Consider the following 19,638-nt stretch of genomic DNA (forward strand, 5'->3'; position numbering starts at 1 on the left):
TGTGAAATAACTATATGAATCAAGAGGATGTTTCAGAAGAAAAGCAAGATAATTCAGAAAACTCGTAACCCTTGTAGAGACACGCCTTGAGAATGTAGATAATTCTCTGATTCATTATTTCGTTATAGTAACCCCACTGCTTCGGATAAGACGCGTACTATAATTTTATACGTTCTACGATGTATATATGTATTCATTATATTTTTCCGAAGACACCGTGTAGTTTATACATTTTAATGAAACGTTTCATCATATTTTTGTTTTATATTTTTTATGAAAACAATGAATTAAAATAACAATGATTGGAAATAAATAAATATATATATTTCATTAAGGAAATTCTTCGTTTTTGAAATTCGAATCGTTTATGTACTTTTAATATATGATAAATAATATATGTAGCTTTCAAGCACGATTGATTAGCGATAAAAGCCTGTCTCAAATTTCTTGAAATTTAAATATGATAAAATTAAATATAATAAAATAAATATAAATGCGCGCAGTCGTCCTAAATACTGTATCAAAATTATATATTTATTTTGATAACTAGTATAAATTTTATTGAACGTTGGAGAAGATTCATTTACATAAATCGATTCCAATTAATATTTATAATCGGTTCATTTTTAACTATTTAACTGAATCGCTCGATGGTTTACATTTAAGTCTTATAGCGAATGCTGGAATTAAAAGAGAAATAAAGTTTGAAGAATGTAATCGTATTGATTTTTAAACTTTTATTCATGACTCGCACATTTGTGTTATGTAAATTTAAGCAGAAAAAAAGTAGAAAAGTGTGTGGTTCGATAATATTGTTTCAAAAATTGGAGTTATGCGACGACAAAGACAAATAACCGCATCTCATGCGTAATTACATTTTTTGTTTGTGAGTACAAACCACCCGGAATAACCACAGGCTTTACGTTTTAAAAAGCAAACAATTTTAAAAAAGCGTATCATATTTTCATGCAGCAGTAGTTGGGAACGGTATTTCTGAAGTTTCAATTGAAAAACAGCTAGCGAATATGAAACATATTTTCTTATCTAAAGACTGCGCATTGAGCGTTATCGGATCCATATACATGACGTCCGATTAAATTGCACCAGTTTGAATTCTATTTTCGATGTTTTAATCGTCCCTTTGTCTAATTTTTAGATTAGCAAACATAGATAATTATAAATTTGTACTCTTGTCGTAAGCAAAAATGTATATGTGTAAGTTATAGTTGTATAGGTTTTGTTTCCTTAAAGTTATTCTTATTATCTCATCAACTTTCATAGGACAAAATGAGTGGAACTTGTAAATTCTTCAATTAAAATGAATTATACATTTTGTTTACCTAAAATGTACTTAAAATTCGCTTGTTATTTTTTATAAAACTTTTTCTTGTCCTGATAATGTGAGGAATCATGTAAAAGAGTACGTAGTAAACGTAGCAATATATGTATATTTACAAAATGGACGTTAATGTTACAGCTACTTGTATAAATGTACAAAACTTCTTTGCGCGAAGATTCAAAATCTTTTGTTACCACGATTGAAAAAGGAAGGGAAATAAACAAAAAATTCATTCGACAATCACGGTAACAGAAGTTACGTCGATCATAGTGTCGTAAACTAATAAATTGTATTGTCATAGCACGTATTACCAACCCGACTACTAACGAAACTGAAATTGAGCTAAAGACAAAGTACACAATTGAAATGATTATTAGAACGTGACTGTACCAACGCGTTGTATCACTGTCATGAATATGAAGCGTGGCCATATTATCGATTTGAAATAGCTTTAAATATGATCGTAGTCGCTAATGATTCACATGGCTGGACAACGTCTTTCCAGTATCTGCCTGTGTTAATTAATCGCGCGAAGAGCTGAGTGCACTTTGAAAAAAGAAATACACGTCTGATATTGGTACATACTGTATAAGCGTGTGGGTAATTCTATCGTCGAGGATAAGTCTGCCATTACTTACGTCCGTTCCTTGACATTATGACCTCGTATTTACACGGCTGGAGCCCTATTTTACTGGTTTATGGTCGTGATGCTTAGCGCATTGGTAAAGGTACCGCGTAAACAAATCGTGGCAGCCGTCGAATTTGAATGACAAAAGGCCAGCTTTTGCGGAGACTGTAAATTACGTAGCAATTACGATTGTACCGCGGCCGAAAATTTACGAGCACGTATGCTACGTTTCGCATCCACACTCTCTCCTATTGGTTTCCGAATTTTAATTCAATCCCATCGCAATGGATTAACCGCTGTTATTCCAGTATTATAATCAATTTTACGAGTTTACGAAAAAATATTTGGGAGTTTTATGAGATGGATTTTATTGCTCGAGACTGTAAAAAGATTATCTTTATTATCCGGCCATTAATAAAGTTACTAGCTCGTAGAGTTGCCTGAGTGCAGACTGATCGATAGATAGATATACGAATAAATTATTGATAGGAACATCACAAAAGGTTTGTTAGCTGAGAATACTTGAGATAATATTCGTACGAAAATTCAGGTAGGAGAAGTTTCGCAGATTGTGTGTTTCGTAATTAGTAGTATATTTTGAAATGTAATATTGATTTTGCTTGTGAACAAATATCGGTTTAAAACAAATTTGACAGTATTGCAAATATGCATATTTAAATATACAGAGAGTTACAAATATTTATTACGCATAATGCATACTCAAATATTTTGATATTAGTTTGATGAGAAATAAAACAGAATAAGTGTGTAAATTCTAAATTACATGGATTAATATATAGGTCAAATGTTCTTTACATGATACGTATACAAAATTTGATACACAACGAGGATGTGAGACAAATAAATATTATTTTCGAAAAAAATTCGAGAACGCAAGTTTGTCTTTCAAATATAAAATACACGTGAGAAACATTTTACTCGTGTTCAAAAGAGCAAACGAAAAGTGTTCTAAACATCTTTTTTCGTTTCGCTGTACCATTTTTAGAGAAAATTCATTTTCTATATTAATACAAAGTAAATGTTATCGAAAATAGTACTTGAATAAGTTGTTTCGAAATATTAAAAAATATTACAAAATAATAAAAATAATAAAAATTTAATAAATATAAATAGTTAAATAACGTAGAACAATAAGGAAAAATACCCTTTATATTAAATTTTCCCTCGTGGAAGTGCTGGTGCTTGCGCGCAAATGATTGCAAAAGGGAAAGGAACGCAATAAAAATACCTGTTCTCTCTCAGAGCACGGTGGTCCGGTCGTCATCTGCTCCTTGTTCCCTCTCGATGCAGAATGCACATGTTCCTGTGGGCGTGCGTGCACGCGTGTAACCAAGGCTCTCTCGCGAATATATCGACCTTCGGACAAGTGATATGTAGGTACTACCTCCGACTTGGAAGCATACTTTCGTATTTATTGGTCCAATCCGGAAGGTTGGATTTGTTCGACGCCTCAACTGGGTATCTGGTCAATCAACATTCCAAGTATAGGGACCACGTAGTCAATCACGGCACCCGCGATACAATCAGTGCCACTATGCGCCTATTTATTTGTTGTTAGCTGCTCTTTCATGGTACAACTAGCAGCTACACTCGAGAGCACCGCAAGGCAATTTAAGAAAACTTTATTCTCGGAGAATAATGCAAAAGTGTGCAGTACAGTTGTAGAGGTTACGAACGAAATATGTACTTCCTTCAGAGTTAGTGAAAATTGGAGACTCTGGAATGAAATTTATTTTGTTTTTAAAAGTTCTGTTTATCTTGTACATTTTGCATATTTGTTTAAACAACATAGGTACAAAAGAGTTTATTTTATTTTTATTTGTATAAGTTTATTGCATGTCAAAAATTGTTTAGGAGAGCCGAAGTCGAGGTACCATTTTCTGTAAATAAATGTATCTAGCACGATTAGTAGTGTAGGATTTGATTCATTGTTTTATATAGTATAAGATCGTTTTCATGAAAAATATTGTCGTTTAAATTAGAATTTATCTTCATTAAATCCATACTTGTATTTTATACAACAACTACGAATGGTCGATCTAATTTGAGAATTGCAAACGAGAAATCTTTTTTATTTCGTTTTGACCAAATATTATGTACATTGCTTTAAGATCTAGTCTTCTATGCCTCTTAAGATCTGAACGAAGAATAAATTCAAATAACAAGTTGTAAAAAGTCGGAACATGGATTTAATACAATCAATTTCTAACTAAATGAAAATCATCTATTTATTATGAATTATTCATTGTTTGCTTGCAAGCACAAAGAGAGCTTTCATTGAAATCCAGCTTTGTTATCTCAGCTTGTATTAATGCATAATCCAAACATGGAATAATCAAGTGGTTGAAGTGTCATGTTGAATTGTATGGTGGGATAGCATAACGCGTGATTGTTGCTGAGACGCGAAACAGGAGAAATGCGCTATGATCGAGCAATTTAGTAGTTTCAGCTATTCCAGACAAGAGGAGAGAGTATGGCGACCGAGTTCATCGTATAGTATAACTGTACGCAGACCAGCAGTAATAGCGTTTAAATATTTGAGCAAATGTTCAATCGATATACCTATCCCTTAGCCAACCCCGTCACAGCTCTTTCTGAACCGTCCGTTTCCAGCTCCTTTCCTCTTTCTAACCCGTTCTACCTTGTAGGCGGCCGATCGAATACGTTTCCATGAAATATCAAACGCGACGAATGAGATTCTCTTATTCTATGTAGAAATAGGACTGTGAAAGAAAGGAAACACTATGTTTTAGATTTTGGACGATGAATATCGATATTCATCATTTTTCTTTCGTATAGAGAATGCAAATATAGATATCCCAAAGTAGAGATACGAGCAATTGTCGGATTTTTTTAAATGTTGTAATGTAGCCTGTTCCGATTGCTTATGTTAGAATTAATTTTGGGTAGGATACGATTCACCATTTTTAAAAGAAGTCCTTTTTATGAAGATGTGGAATTATTTAATTATTTTTAGGATATTATGATAGTTATACTAATTTTGCATTGACATTTTCTAATACTTACTTTAATATATATGCTCTTTTTTATGGGGTGTACGAAGCTTTTGTAGATAACTGTATATGTATATGGCGTTGCCTCATGTCATCATAAGAAGTAGATAACAATCCATTGCTACACATTGATACACGCTCTACTTTTAGAACACTACAATTTAACGGTACTCTCGTTTCATTAAAAAATTTAATGACGCTCTTATTACATTCTGTGGTGCACGAGAGAAACCATTCTATTCCAATCTTGGAAGGAGAAAGATATATTTCGTGTGATGAAATATAAATGAATATTTCCATGGTATATCACCCGAAGCATACATAACACGCATCTAGATCAGGAAAGTAATCAGGAAAATCTTGGATATTTGATAGGGCATACTGTACGTGTAAGAAATTTATGGTTTTCGCAGAAAGAGCCATTAATAATCTTTCGTTTCTTTCTCGATCTTCGCCTTCCTTCTCCCGCCTTCGTTTCGTTCCGCGATTTAACGATAAGATTTCTTCTTCTTCTGCTCGTATACGCGCAACTCTCCTGCATCTCTTCCCTCTTTTCCTTTCTTCTGTCGAAAGGAAGAAACATAGCTTTCCTCGACACCTGCGAAAGGCCAAGTTTGCCAAAACGTTAATGAAGTAGCATCGCTGCAAAGCGTCCTAATAAAGCACCAAGCCGTTCCGTTTCATTATAACTAACATTGTCCTCGTTGCATCTTAATGGTGCATAAAGAAAAGTATTAAGCATGATATTGCCTTCCAGCTGTACGTACACTATGCTTAGCAGAGAATTTAGTTTCAAACTAGATGCTGGATTTCGGCGTTTATGGCGTTACATGAAACGTTTTTATTTTTATTAGGACGCGTTAAGAGAAATATATGGGAATGTTACAATAATCTAATAGTTACAATATTACGATAGGTCAGCGGATACGTAGTATTTTTTTTATTATCATACCAGTTACACAAATTTGAGTATTGGTAAAAGAGATGTAAGGTGGTTTTACTTTGAGAAATTAGATTCTGTTAGATAGCCGGGTCCCTTAAGAATGGAGATACTTATGATTTTTATGCAAGACCACCATGATTTTTGTTTAATTTAGATTTTGAAATGATAATAGTTCTTCCAAGATACTTCCTGTAGTCTCAAATTCGTGATTATTTACTAATTATCTTGAAAAATTGGATGATTCATTTTAAAGATCAATATCTATTCACTTTTACCATTTTTTTTATTTTCCTTGTGTAGATTTAAAAAAACATTTTTTACATTTATATCATGCTATTAAAAAGGTGCAGCTATGAATTAAGATACGGGTAATAAAATCGTTACTTTAATCAAGTCAAATATAAAGTAAGCAGATACAGTGATTGGATTTTATTTTAGACGAATTTAATCAGATATTAATCTGTAAGTATTAGATTCGACTAGGAAACTAACAGAAATTGAGATTCGAAGAAGCACGAAATTGAACTTCGATCAGTGGCTCGAATCTTCAGCAGAGTGGCTCAAATCTTGATTAAAGCACCTGTAATTTAAATGTATAGACTTCGTTATTTTTCGTGCTGCCGAGAACATCACAGGGACACGGTAGAAAGAACGTAGCAGTGAAATTGATCTTTTTTATCTCTATCTTTTTCAAACGATGTCAGTCTATTTTAAATGAAATTTATCTTATTATATATGTTAATGAGATAAATATTCAATTATCGGGACAAAATTGCTTCCTCACTCATAAATATAGGAGTCTCCGATTACACACTCTGATAATCATTGATCAGGAAATCAATGTCTGTGCAATCGGGAGATCAGATAATTGGCGCCTGGATAATTGATCTTTAGATCACTGACCTTCTGGTACAATCGGTCCAACGTATTATACTATCTCATTAGCAAATAATTAATATGCAATTTTCATTCTACGTTATTTCAATATTAAAGAAATTTCGTACGTGGTATGAAGCGTCGCGCTGTTTAAAATGATATTTGTACAATAATATTTGTAAGGGATCCAAGCATTTGAAGTGATTTCATTTGTAACAGCTATAGGTAATTGTAATTTGTATAAGCAGCAAGGTAGTAAATTACTTTAAAAGTTAAAGACCGTATTATAAGGAACATCAACAGCTGTAAATTATTAATAATTCCTATTACTGAAAAATACATTTGTAAGAAAAATTAATAAATATCCTCGCAAAAAATAAAATGAATATCCCTCAATTCATAGGAAATTTGTTCATAATTGACGATAGAGTAGTTTTTCCATGAAATGAGAATTGAGTTCGCACATTATTTGTATTATCAACGAAATTCGGAAAATATGTGTCAGCATGAATAATTTTAACACTACTATATCCATAGCGCTATATCAGCATTATACATGTATTAATTATTACCACACGGCATCGAATGTGCTATTGAATTTTCTAATAACCACATTTTATTAATTCCTGACGCGATCGAAAGTAGCCAGTCGTCGTGCTATTGAGATTATATATTCTCTAACTTAAAAAATATCCGGATAGTCGTAATAAAATGCAACAAAATGGACGAGCAACGTTATGGAGACGGGACGATGAAATTTTTGTTTAAGACGAGCATTACTTGGCACTCTAAAAATCTGTTGTATTTCGAGGTAATTTAATTGCGTGATAAAACGTTTTCCTCAGGCAAGTGTACGCGCTGTTTGTTGGTGATGCTTTCAATGCACTTCTCATTGCCATTTTCTTCCTTTTATTCGTGCGTATGACAACGACACAAGTTTCGCACGAGTGTCTGAAAAATGTTTAACATCGTAATGTCATTCTGCCTCGTTCTCATGATAATCCAGCCGCGAAGTAGTGCATACACACAAGCATTTCGCATGCTGAAGCGAGACATAGGGAGATGGGAGATGAGAACAGGATTACGTTAGGTCAACCGTGTATATACACACATATACATCGAGCGTGCTTTGCCAGAGTTGCGCGTATATCTCTGAATGTCCACGATGAGAGTAGAAATCCCTTTGGACAGAGAGCCCTCTTTGATGTTTCTTTTTTGAACCCTCTTTCTCTTTCTCTTTATCTCTCTGTCTTTTTCATTTGCTTTTCACTTGAGTGTGGTCGATGTCCATCTTGCCGGTTTAATCTCCAGTAAAGATTCCTTCTCACCTATGCGCCGTTTAAACCACTCGATTTAAATAGACATTCAGGTAGTAATTTATATCTATTAGGATGAGTTAATCATTCTTCTATTTATTCATTCAAATACCTGTTTTCACGCTTCATTCTTAAAGTATTTCAATCTTATTCGGTTCTAACATCAAAAATAAAATTTTGAGTCACGTTTGTATGATGATATTTGTTACATGTTTTTTTTAACTTCATTTCTGTCAATTATGTAATTATTGTCAGATACATGTTCGATATTTTATATGTATGGTATATGTAGAAGCAGTTAAATTACGCCTTTCTTATAATTGAAAAATATTTTTTTCAAATTATAAAAGTTTCGATTACAAGGAATATAATCTGATGAAAGAAACTGATCTTTTGGGCGGAATCGAGGTTTTTTTAAAAAGATCTACATATGTCAATCTTTGTGCTAATATGATTATCATATTAACACTGCACAAGTGTAGTTGTGATGATAAATTTGACAAATACATGATATATTATTTATTAATTCATAAATCTCGGAGCGAATTACTATCCACATGATGTATCATGGCATATTGAAGTTACAAATTGAAAATTAATTCACGAGTATTGTATGACGCACAATAATTATAAATACTACCTAGGTATACAATATGGTTTAAAAATGTTAGCCAGTTTTTCTGCGTATAAATAAAACGCGTAACCCATCTCGTTAGAAATTCAAAAGGTTTAATCAAAAATAGCTGTATAAATTTCCAATTCCATTTTACCTGGATCAATTTCACTGGGCTTTGTTTTCAACGATGAATCAAAATCCGCATATCGAAGTAGCACAATGCTCATCAGTTCTGGGTAGGCTATACCTTCTTCGAACAATTTGCTCACTCCGCAAATTGGGTGCAATGCCTACTTATAGAATCGTAGTTCACTGTCCGTTGGATATCCTAATATTGGGCTTTGCAGCAGTTAGAAAATCAGATAGGACTGAAAATAAAACAGGGAAAACATTAGACGGATAATAAGAGGGAAAGGTAGGGGACAAAGGGAAGGAAATGAAGAGGAAAGAGCGCGTAAACGTACTGTAAGAACGGAATGCTTATTTACGAATGCATTATCTCGTCAGTAATAACCTTAGGTATATTAAATTGCATTACGCGCAATCACTGAGGGAGATAGAGGAAGTTTGTTCTTCCGTGTATGTCGTCTTTGTGCATTAATAGAATTTATTCGTTTCCTAGCTATTCTTTCACCCATTTTCTTTGTTAACTAACGATGACATAGGAAATAATTATGCGAAAGTAGAAAGCAACAAACTGTTTCTTAACTGTTACTTAAAGTTCGTTAATAAATGACATTGTGTAATTTCATATCGTGTATATGTGTAATTTTTGAAGCTTTATGTATAAAACAACAATAAAGGGGTTGCGATACGTTCATGTTTCTCTATCTTAATAATTATAAAATGGAGTAGGTTGAATTAATTCCTTTAATTAACAATTCTCAAATCATATGTAGACCTGCGTTTGCTCTAACTAACTTTGCCATTTAAATCGCTATAAGGAAGCGTAGAAATTCGAGTGCAAACATATGGTTACATTCTTTCTTCGCTTGCGTACATCTACGAAGTTAAAACACCGTAGAAACATTATATCTGTAGTGTTATATTAAGAATATTTCACCTCTAAAAAAAAAAAAAAAAAAAAAAGAGAAGGGGCTTATCAATAAGGTAAATATCACAGCTGATCGAATTAACAATCCACAAGACATGCATATGTAGAATATAACTAGGTTCGTGTCTCGGTCTACTAACTTTAACCACCTAAATCACCATACTAATACGTAGAGCATTCACAATGGTACCTATACAGAAAGACGAATCTGATGTCTGATAACCATGGGATAACATCAAAATTTAAGTGTAAATGTACGAGAACAGTTTTTCCACCTGCATGGATCTACATGAATGTAGCTAACTAACAATAAGTAGAAGCATTACCGTACGGACTATTCCCTCATCGAGTTGGTAGGCTGGCACGCAATGTATGCAGCGCTATCTAGGCAACATTAAGGACTCGCCGGGTTGTATTACGGTTGCCTGGTAATAAACATGTTTAATTGCAACGCTAATGGTGCAGGCGGGGAGCGTAGCCCAGTCTCTTGTCCCTGTAACAGTCTAAAGCCATTGCGTCGGCTTTGCTTTCCGCCAGAATGCCATCGTTATTGGTAAAAGGAAAGGAGGAGAGAGGGACATCGTTCGTCGATGTTTCTATGGGCGATCGATCGCACCGGAAAATACGATCAAACCGATCGGTGCACTGCGTTCTTGTTCTAAAAGCTTCACCACCACGACGTTTGCTCGGTTATCGAGGGGGTTTATGGTTCGTCGAGTGTTTGTATTCGTGGATCGTTACCAACACCGGAAGTTTCCTGTAACGATGGCAATAATTGTTTCGATAGAAGCTGCGGTGAACTTGGTGGCCACGCTGAAAGTGAAAGGTGTTCCTCAACTACGGTTAACTTTAAGTTAATTTCCTTGCTAATACGTTATCGATATTCGTTAACGGTACTTGACTCCTCGCTTCTTCGTTTTTCCTTGTTAAACGCTTTATTAGGCCAGACTTAGAACGTAGCTACCGAGTTTTCAACGTTTTATCGACTGTGGTCGTCTTTATTAGAAATAATGGTTACTAGCGGAATTTTGTAAAACGAGAGAGAAGGTTGGGTCGGTTTCTTCGAATTATTGTTTCTTTTAGATCTATTAAGATGTTATAGAGGCACTTTTTAACTCGCTATTTATCGTGAGCACCTATAAATTGCATTACTTATTTGTTTTTAGCTTTTACACAGACATTATTTAAATAGGTTCAGTACTTTTCCAAATCTGAGTGGTACACGTCTCTACATAGGAGTATATTCATGAAAGCAAGTTAGGAAATTTGAAATGAATTTCTCTTTTAGAATAAATTAAACCAGGTTTTTTCTGTGAAGAATAATTTTACATAATGTATCTACATGCTGCATTAAAAATGTTAGTGCTGGGAAAGATACAAATATAGCAGTGCATACTGTACTCACAGTTGTGCTCAGTGAAGTGGAAGAAATGCGATCTTAAGTGATTTGGCTTCATAGTGGTCGACTGTTATCGGGTCCGGTATATCAGTAGCGTTACGCACCGAATGCTGATAAAATCAGTAGCAGACATGGCACTCTTATCAGCAATGACCGATCGATCGTCCAAGAGGGTAGGACAGTCTGAGGTCTGGATCCACTGTGAAACAAAAGCATAGTCTCGTTAGTGGGGATTAAGCGAGACCCAAAGTAAGGAAGCAAAAAGCTCGGTGGACTAATGCCGAAAAAGGGGAAAACGGAACGAAAGAGGATCTTATGGCCAATGGATAGATCTTTTTGTAACAAAGGTTCCAAGTTTCGAGCGTGATTGCGATATATAGCGAAAAAGAGATGACAAAGAGTCGACTAATAGCCGAGTCTGTAACTTTTTGCAACCTGTAGGAGATTCAATATATAGTTTAAACTATTCGATAATTAAATATAAATATTTAGAATTAACGTATAAAATATATTAAATTTTAGTTTAGAAGTTAGAATAGTTCTAATTTGGAATTTTGAAATATTATATTGTGTTCTACGCGATAAATGATATAGATGATCTTTATCACGTAAAACACAGAATGTGGCGTAAAATAAAATATTCTAAAATTCTAGATTTGAAATATAAGACTTTGAAATATCAATTGTGACATTTTTATGGAAATTTTGACTTATAACGCAATAATATATAATAATACTAGTTGAGACTTGATATGAAGGCAGCGCGTATTTACCTTACTTTCAGTATAGATGATCGATAATTTTCAAACAATTGTTTCGAGTATTTGATCGGAGTTTTGTATTATGATCTGCTAACGATGTGTTTCATGCATATCATTTGTATGCTGATATGATTGATTCAGTACTCCGGAAGAATAATTTCCTCTATCGCATCGATGTTTTATGTATGAAGTAATGTCTGTTAAATCAACTCGTTGCCTGTTTTCATTGTAATCAAAGATCATCTTCGATCATTCTTCTTGCTGAGTATTTTTCAGTATAAAATTCTTAGTAAGAAATCCAGAGAATTGTAAAAACTACAGTCTACTATTATTTCAATACAGCACGCTGCTATTCACATTGAGGTATGAAATGAAGACAAAGAGTGCACGTTATATTTCACAAATATGCAATGTAGTATTAGAAATATCCATGTCAAGTACAGCTCTACATCCGAGAACAAAGGATTAATTTACCTTTGATATAAGACCGTTTTACTGTCATAAAATTCAAAAGGCATTTCTGGTTGAAGTCAAGCCCATGAAAATGAAATGTAGAACCTAAGCTGAGATTGTATCATTAGAAATTAAATATTTTTGTGAAGAAACTGTAATTTAAAAGGAACTAAAAATCTATTAACTAATTTTATAGTTAGACAAGTAGAAATATAAATATATTTCTCATATATTTCAGGGTAATAAATATCTATAATGATTGCAAAATTTTGTTCAGATATTCAAGTTTTAAAAATCGTAAGACAATTAGTCATTGATTCAAAAAATATATACCGAATATCTTTACAATACAGAGGACGTTTAGAACCAAAATAGGTGCAAAACTGACCACATTTCACTTAATAAAAATAAAACAGAAAGATATCTATATATACACGAAATTTTATAATCGTGCTTTGTTACGATACATTGTTAGAAATGCTTAATTAAAAGCGTTTAAAGTATTTTAAATGAATGCACGAAACGTACGTACAGCCGTAAATACGTATCAGAAATTAAACTGTAACTAAATTATACACTCGCAAACATTTTGCATTTTCTTTCCTAAATCCTTCTACTGCTGTATAGCTTTTCATAGTTATTTGTTTAAGCCTTCCATAGATTATTCCAATCTTACCCAAACTCTGTCTCTTTACGTGTATAAACTCGTTTGTGCAAAAGAGATGGGGGTTGGTTGTAGAAGCGAAATTAGACATTGCTTAGAAAACCTAAATAGTTTGACCCAGATACGGAATGCCTGGTGGCAATTCGTGCGGGATATGAAGTCAGATTATGTACTCTGAAAATTTCGCCTCGTTCGAGGCGTATCGAGATATACGTGTAATGGCTCCATTGTGAGGAGGATCGAATTGGCGCGTAACGGCATAAGAATAGTAGCAAGTCGGGAATCTTTAATGCCATTCCGTTAACCGGCCATGAATTATTACCGTTTCCGGGATAGTTTCGTACGAGGCTGCACACAATATATCAAGCTCCTTTAACTTCGTTTCGCGGGCAAAGCATCGACCAAAGACTCAGCTGCTACTGCCTGGATATCTCTCTTACCAAGCAAGATTTCCCCCGATTTGCGAACGAGGCAGATTTACTTCCGCCTGCCGAGCCGTGGCCCGCCAGAAAAATGGCAGTGTGGAAATCGGCGCAACTGCACAACCCCCGTCAGTCCATGCAATTTTTATCGCTCCAACAACCAGAGGAAGACGAAGCAGAGCTATTACTCGACTTCTGGCGAGCGAGGTTCTCCGGCTGTTTAATTACTTCCGTCAGGTTTTTTTTTGTCGTCCTCATAGTCAATCGCCTTTTCGTCTTTAACGAAGGAGAAAGAAATTTCTTTAGCTCTTAGAATACGGAACCTCAAAGGCTGTATACAGGGTGTTGAAATAAATGGAGGACGATCTTTGATGTTGTATTCTGCTCTTCAGGAATGAGCAAAGGTTAACATCTTCAATGCTAAGATTTCCGACAATCTGGTTACTTACTGTACATTTTATTGTATCGTACATTGGTTAATAAACTTTAATGTTGTTACAAGATATATCGATCGCGCCAGAAATTATTTTGGAATCAAAAAGTTAAATTATTTATTCGTTGAATTATTTATTTGTCACTTCTACATCATTTATCATAGACATTAAAATATAACCAATTATACAGGGTGCGCCGTTAGAATCCGGACAAAAGAAGTTTTGTGCAGAAAGTTGTTTATTTAAGTCAATACACAAAAACACATGAAAATGTTGTTATATCTCATTTAAAGGGTCCTTGCTGAGAACTTTTATTCTATGTAACCACCCTCTGCCTCTATGACCTGCTCTATTCTTGCTCTAAAGCGCGAGCACGCTGACTTCAACTGGTCGCGTTTAATTGTCGCGAATTCTGACTCGATAGCAGCTCGTAGGGAGTTGACGTTGGGGTGCCTGCATTTATTAGTTTGTCTCTCGATAACGCCCCACACGTAATAGTCCAATGGGTTTAGGTCGGGACTGTTAGGAGCAGCTTCGTGTTTTAACGAACACAGAATCAAATGACAACGGGCAAATCTTTTAAGCTTGGCGGCCTCGGAGAGCATCTGACGGACTTTGAGAACGTAGGAGGCATATCTAAGATCCTCTTGAGCTATTCGACGGACAATCGTTTCACTCACCCCCAAGACGGAGGCTAATTTTCGGAGAGAAGTTCCCGGATCTTCCAAAATCATGTCTTGGGCCCTTTGAATAATTTCTGGCGTCCTTGTTGATTTTTCCCTAACCTGAACTTTTCTCGCCGGAGAAGGAGAACCCTTCTCGAACCACTCTGAGGCTGCGTATCTCTTAGCAATGTCGTATACCGTCGATCTTGGGTAGCTAAAGAATTTTATAATTTCGACCGGCGTTCTCCCGGCGCGAAGACTTTCTATAATCGCCGCTCTTCTATCGTATTCCGGGTTTTGCTTAACGAGTTCTGTCATTTTGAGGTTATAGAAGACTTATTGACATATTTAACTAACTTCAGAGTCAATCAGCACAAACATCTGAATTCTAATATGGTGGGAACTACAAATTGAATTCTGTCCGAATTCTAACGGCGCACCCTGTATATCCTTTATCCTTAAACAATTAATTACTTTTCCAAGTTTATTCAACAACGATTAGGATTGGTTGTGATACGTATATCTACATGGACACATGAACGTTCATTGCGAGTAATGAAGAATTTTTTAAAGCTTATGCGTATATGGGTTTATTAACGCTGAAATAATTAAACGATCATTTTGTAGTTTTGAAGTGAATTGACTATAAACCTTCACATGAACATAAAATTACAAACAAAGAACAACCTAACATAAAATTTGCACAGTTTAATACACTCACTATAATCAGTATCATTATATGTTTTATGAAAATGCTCTTTTTTACCTATGGAAAAAATAGAATATACATAGTATGAAAGTTTGTTCTCCTATTTTTATGTCACAGCGTATAAATTGTATTTGCATTTTAGCGCGACAGGAAACTGAATGAAGTGTACGTTCGATGTCCAAACAAAATACGAATTACCGCGAATTTTCGATTCGTTCAATCGAATAATATACGAGCGGCACGATTTCGCCATTACGCGAACGTGGTTTGATTATATCTATCGCCTGCTATCGATCCTGCCTGATAATCTTCTTCACTGGAAGATCGTAAGGCACAGGGAATACGTATTGCTGGCACGCGTGAGTTCTCCCTGCGGCTCACAGCGGAAAGCTTTCAGTTAAAAGATCGTTTTTTCTTCACTCTTCGATTCTACTATCTCGTTTCTTTTAAGTGCTCTATCTCTACGAAAATATGTCGCTGAAAGATCGTACATTTGACAAATTTTCAAACCCCGGATCATAATTATAATGCTATTTCGGTCATCTAAATATCCTAAACTTATTTTTGTTCGTTTAAATTACTCTTGCTGGTTATTTACATTCTATTATTTGACAGAGTTGATTATTGGGTAATTTAAATTATCCAACCTCTGGTAGTCTTCAAATAAAGTTGTTCTAGTTTTTCAATAAGCTTTGCAAAGTTGAAATTAGTAATTTATTAAGTATAGTTGAACTGAAATATTTAGTTTTGACGATCAAGATTGGATAGACGGATGGTTAAACTCGTGAATTTCGTGTATATTCGTAAAATATTTTTGGTAACCTGTAACACAGTTGTCCTATACCAAGCGGTATAAGCATGGAGATGGTGATTCTACGTGAAAAAGCAAAGCGAAAACGCGAAATAAAATTTGTTCGTTTGGCGCTTCGCTTCCGAGAAAATCGAGTTTCAGAATTTGTTGGATACACGTGCATTTGATCGTCTGTATGTGACGGTAGTCGAATACATACAATGTAGTTAATATACGGTAAAATTCGTCAAGCAGGTGTACACGCGAATGCGTATGAATATTCAAGTTCAATTTTTTCAGAGAATCAAAAATTTTAATGATAAAATTTTATTGTACGTTTTTTATTTGTTTTTTTTTATAAATTTATTCATTTGTTAGTTTTATCACCAATGTATTGACCAAAACAGTAATATACCTCCCGTATATTCGATTACTATATCTATAGTAATACGAAAGTCGTCACAGCTCATAGAAAAAAAACATCTTTTTGGACATTTATTTGTTAATATATCAAGCGATAATAAAAAAAAGGTAGGTCGTAGTAGTCGTATAAAAATTTTATTTTATTAAAAGTAGCCTCTTTACAAGATGTACGAAGAATTTTATCTGCTGTTATATATTTGCTACATGTTCAATTTTTATCATTTATCCATCTAGTTTTATCAATTGAAGTATTTAATTGTAAAACGCTCTAAACACACACGTTGTCATAATTCACTTTCAAACATGCTCTCAATAATCTTCAATTAAGTTGTACCGTATAATTACAGTGGTTATATATTATTATATTAGAAAAAGTATCGCCACATATATCCTTATTTGCAAATGAATCATTCTTTTATTAGGTTCCACATTTCATTTTCATAAATGCTTGTAGTCATATAAAAGTATATATCGACCGATTTGATTAGTATGCAAATAACATAACGAACGCAATGATGTGCCAATACCGTTTTTAGCCGCTGTATAATTCAGCCAGTATGAACCAGACTTTACATAAAGTATGCATGTCACAGCTTACCTGTACGAGAAATATAGATATCTGAGAAGTTTGACGCATGAAAGTTTGCGAGTTCGTTGAGAGAATAGAAAGCCACAAACGCGCGAATTCTAGCTGCAAAACTTCTAAGTACCATTCCGCGCACGTAGAAATTCGTTTTATACCGTTTCATTCTTCGCCTTACGTACGAGTTTGTATAGTAAGGACATAATTAATTCTCGTAGATCGCGTTCACGGCTTCCGAGTCGAATTGATGTCGTTCGTATCACCGGTGCGCTTAATTTCAACGATATGACGAAATGGCGAATGACTAATTAGCGTGAAATACTATATAGATTATTCTATGTGAAGAATGAGAGACACAACCGTGGAAAAAAAAATAAATCGTTCACCATCGAACGTGATTCTTTTGTATTTATGCAGTTATGATGGTGATACACAAAACACGAACAATGTTACATAATTTCTTTTCGTATCAAAACCTACAGAATCGTCGCAACAACGATACGACAGCTAACAATAGTAGCATTGCAATAACAGCCATATAAACTTTTGTGATTTCAAGCTTTATTATCTGATTTTCGTTCAAGTTGTTAAGCTTAACAAAGATAGGGAGGTTCCACTAGTATTTTCATATTGATCCCGTCCTTTCTTCTTGTCGTTTTTTATCCTTTCAGTCATTCGGAAACAATTGCCTTTTCTTTCACTTTGATTAACTTTGCTTTTCTGTCGTTGCCCTTTAGATTATCTTGTTTGCCTCCGAATAAATTCCCGACATTGAATGAAATTTAATGTACGTAAAAATTGATAATGTGTTTGTTCAATTATCTTACGCACCACAATGCTGATTACTTGATAATGAATACACTTGAAGTTTATTTTCTAATTATTTATAATTAAAAGAACCGCGCCGAGTGTGCTTAAATTGATTTGAAGAATTTTACTTTACAATTATACATATAATACAGAGAGTTTTTAGTCTACTTTTACCGAAGCACGTCACATATAAAATGATAGCACTTGCTTACAATAATAGAGTAACAGGAAAAAACATCTGTTACTAGCAGACATCTGTTAAAATAACAGAATAATCGTAGAATTAATATTCAGATAGTAGGGTGTTCGGATAGTAGAGGTTCGCACAAGGAAGGCTCTACTATATTTGTTGAAAGCTAAGGAGAAAAGCCAGAAATGTCACGAAACAGCTTTATTGGGAAAATTAAATTTTGATACTCCAGTTCATTAGAAAAGGAACAAGATCTAATGAATCTAACTGTCTCGTTCATAAAACGAACTTCATATCTTACTTATCGTAAAAAAGAATGACTAATAAAATATTCATTGTTTTGCGGTAATTGTATTCTGTGCTTTATTTCAGTACAGAGTAGACATTCCATTGTTTTTAATCAACGCGCCAAATCGTTAACGCTATCTTGCACAGACATATTGAACATTATAATCGTCGTGATTGATAATTCCAGTTCTCAAACGAAATATGTTGTAAAATGGAAATGTTACCATGAAAAAATGGACGTTCCTCGTTTTCCCCTTTATTCTTTGTTTGAAAAGCGTAGTACTATCGCGAAATAAATAAAGCAGAGTGATTTAAATAGGCTTTCCATAAGTGGTAAGGATAATCTATACGGCGGCAGGTGTTGATTGTGCTCTCGGCATAGGAACGTGGAGACTGGTTTCACGCGTTATTGTGCCCGCGAGGAAACGATAATGGTCCTTTAACCTGTAACCTCAAGTAATTACGGAGTTAACTGATGCAAATTACAATAATTTGCGCTAAAGAAGTAGCGGTTCCTCTACCTTAGATCAGGCCTCGATGGCCTGGCCCTCTTGTACTCTTGCCACGCTTTTGTGTCAGTTCTAGTCGTTAACCGAGTCGCTTCCGGCACGGTTCAAACGTTATCTGCATTCTTTATGTGGTTCGGAGCTTCACCTATCGCCTCCAGCTGAAAACTTTCCCCTAACCATCCTCTATCGCGTTTCACATATTTCCCATATTTTTAACTACACGTTGTTTTAGTATATCTCCTTCCGAATCTGATAAAAGCAATTCAAGTTGCTTCTTTGAATATATTGATTTCATCTATGCTCATTTACGTTTATATGACATGTTTGTATTGTGTGATATATATTTGATCCTTCGATTTTGTATAAGTTCTTTGTATTTCTGAGCATTTTCTGTCGCTATTTTTTACTAACATATTTCTATCCTGTGAATTGGATCCCCTCTTAAAAGGAAGTTTATATTATTTCTCACTATTAGATAGTAGATTTTAGAATGTATTCAGTGCTAGATTTGTAATTTCGGTATGTAATTTTAGACATACCTACGACTATTTATGGGAGTCCTATCCTATAAATATATCCTATCGTACGCTATAAATTATTTTGACAAAATTACTTGATCGATGAGAGCTTTCTCAAGAGCATTCGCACAAGACTAAAACCATGTTATTCTAATCTATGTTGTACAAAGATCAACTGTACGTTCGAGTTATCAAATGTATTTCTTAAAAGAT

At 34.4% G+C, this 19,638-nt stretch overlaps 1 protein-coding gene across 2 annotated transcripts in view; it reads left to right on the plus strand.

Moving 5' to 3' along the window:
- Positions 1-19,638, plus strand: part of LOC132906234 (SAM and SH3 domain-containing protein 1-like) — a 376,602-nt gene that overhangs the window by 3,086 nt on the left and 353,878 nt on the right. The gene's annotated exons all lie outside the window — the stretch shown is intronic.

Source organism: Bombus pascuorum, chromosome 4 (genome assembly GCF_905332965.1).
Source record: "Bombus pascuorum chromosome 4, iyBomPasc1.1, whole genome shotgun sequence".
NCBI classification, from domain to species: domain Eukaryota; kingdom Metazoa; phylum Arthropoda; class Insecta; order Hymenoptera; family Apidae; genus Bombus; species Bombus pascuorum.